The sequence below is a fragment of the Prenolepis imparis genome, unplaced genomic scaffold (genome assembly GCF_030444845.1).
Source record: "Prenolepis imparis isolate NDT839.2.m4 unplaced genomic scaffold, iyPreImpa1.0 SCAF_5, whole genome shotgun sequence".
In the NCBI taxonomy this organism is placed as follows: domain Eukaryota; kingdom Metazoa; phylum Arthropoda; class Insecta; order Hymenoptera; family Formicidae; genus Prenolepis; species Prenolepis imparis.
Genome location: NW_028141163.1, coordinates 20,607,217 through 20,609,841, shown reverse-complemented (window position 1 = coordinate 20,609,841; position 2,625 = coordinate 20,607,217). Strand labels below are relative to the sequence as shown.

The 2,625-nt window shown below is 36.0% G+C and overlaps 1 pseudogene; it reads left to right on the top strand.

The window, feature by feature from the left end:
- The first annotated feature begins 953 nt into the window (after nt 1–953).
- LOC145936287 (protein GVQW3-like) lies at nt 954–1,595 on the top strand (annotated as a pseudogene).
- The last annotated feature ends 1,030 nt before the right edge of the window (nt 1,596–2,625 follow it).

Here is a 2,625-nt window from a genome sequence, read left to right as displayed (position 1 = left end):
AACAAGCATCAGCTCATCGATTGCGACCTGGCAACTTTAGTTTTTTATAAAAGGAGACATTAAAAGGCCAAAAAAGAGCTAAATATGGTTTGTTGTTATTTTGTGTTAATAATTGATATTTAATAAAATAAAAAATAAAAAATAAAAATAGACGTTTCGACTGTCACAGCAGTCTTTATCAATACATTAGTTTAAAAACAATTTAATAATTACGAGTTGACATGTGAAGAGTGTCATAATATAATGAAATAAGAGTTAACATTAAATAGTTAACGCAATCCATACTTATTGTAGCGAAATTAACATATTAATATAAAAATTAAGTCCTTAATGATATGAGCTTGATGAACAAAAAAGAACATGTAATATATATTGATTTGCCAAAGATGTGTGAGTTGTAATGGTCCAAGAAGTAACTTGATATATTTGAGATGGAAAACATATTCATCGTTGAAGGACGAGAAGATGCTTATCAAATATTACATAAATTGCTTTGATGGGTGTTGTTATTTTTGGAAATCTTCTGTGGATTAATGTTAATTTGATTACTAAAAAATGATTGTAAGTAGTAATGATTGGCAAATTAATTCGATAACTTACATCACCCGCCATGGTCAAATAATTTTTTTACTGTCTAGAGGTATAGAAAATACTGTGTCGCTGACCTCGCACTAACAACTAATGCTTTTTTCTCAAACTCATGCGTGGTACATCAACTCGGTTTAAATATGTAAATAAGCTAATCATAAACATATAACAGATTGAAACAAATATAACTGTAAACAATTATTTATCTGTTAAGATGTCGAGAATGTCAAAATACGAGGGTGGTTTGAAAAGTCCGTGCAAAGTCAGAGAGATGGCACCACTGGTGCGTATCGGGGTTATTTTTAGTTAGTAGCATCTCTTGGAAGAACACACACCAAGTTTCAGCCAGATCGGTCTATTTCTCTGTGTTTGGCATTCGTTTGAATCGAGAAAGTCGAGTGATTTCCAAAAAATGGATGAAAGAGAATTTCGTGTGTTGATAAAACATTACTTTATGAAAGGCAAATCGCCTCAGAAGACTAAGGAGAAGCTTGATAAACATTATGGTGAATCTGCACCTTCGATTAGAACAGTTTATAAGTGGTTTCAAAATTTTCGGAGTGGCCATATGAGCACAAGTGACGCTGAACGTTCTGGACGCCCTATTGAGGTCACTACTCCAGAAATCATTGATAAAATCCATGATATGATGATGGATGATAGAAGAGTGAAGGTGCGCGAGATTGCTAGTGCTGTGGGCATCTCGAGTGAACGGGTACATAATATTTTGCATCAACATTTGGGCATGAAAAAACTATCCGCAAGATGGGTGCCGCGATTGCTCACAGTTGACCACAAACGAAATCGTGTGAGGTGTTCCAAGGACGGTTTGCAGCTGTTTCAGCGGAATCCACAGGACTTTAAGCGTCGTTTCGTCACTGTGGACGAAACATGGATACACCACTACACGCCTGAGACCAAGGAACAGTCCAAACAATGGGTTGCCAGCGGGGAGTCTGCACCAAAGAAGGCGAAGACCGTTCTTTCGGCCGGGAAAGTTATGGCGACTGTCTTTTGGGATTCACAAGGAATAATCCTCATCGACTATTTGGAAAAGGGTAAAACTATTACAGGCGCATATTATTCATCGTTATTGGACCGTTTGGAAACCGAGCTGCAAGAAAAACGTCCACGATTGGCCCACAAAAAAGTCCTTTTCCATCACGACAACGCACCAGCTCACTCATCTGTAGTTGTAGCCGCAAAATTGATGGAATTAAGGTTCCAACTCGTTCCGCATCCCCCCTATTCTCCAGATTTGGCTCCCTCGGACTACTACTTGTTCCCCAATATGAAGAAATGACTGGGGGGAAAGAGATTTTATTCAAACGAAAAGGTGATTGCGGAAACGAATGCCTATTTTGCAGAGTTGGACCAATCTTATTATTTGGAAGGGATCAACAAACTGGAGCAGCGTTGGACGAAGTGTATAAGCCTAAAAGGAGTCTACGTTGAAAAATAAAAAAAGTTTATACCGAAAAATTAAGTAGTTTTCATTTTTGCACGGACTTTTCAAACCACCCTCGTATGACCCACCCAATAATTTCGTGTCTTTGTTTAGATTAAGACCGTTTTTGTTCTTTTATATGTAACATCTCGGAAATTAGTCTTTTGTGATAATTGCTTTCGCGGTCTAAAATTTTAACATTATTCCAATCAAAAGCATGGTTTTGATTTGTAATATGTTCTGAAATCACTGACTGCTTTGTTGGATCTAATTTTATATTTTCTATGTGTTCTTTGATTCTAGATCTTAACTGTCTTTTTGTCTGCCCCACATAGAAAGCGTTACATTCTGAGCAATTTATTTTGTAAACTACATTATAAGATGGATTCCCGTTATCTTTATATACTTTAATAAATTTATTAAGTTTATTAAGTATTCTGTATCCCACTTTATGTTTCGATTTTCTCATTGAATGGGTAATCGATTCGGAAATCGAGTTGATGTATGGTATAACTAAGAACTTATTTTCAGCATTTTTTTTTTAGTCAACCGTGATGAAGTTATTTCATTGTTGTTGTTGAATTTGTTCT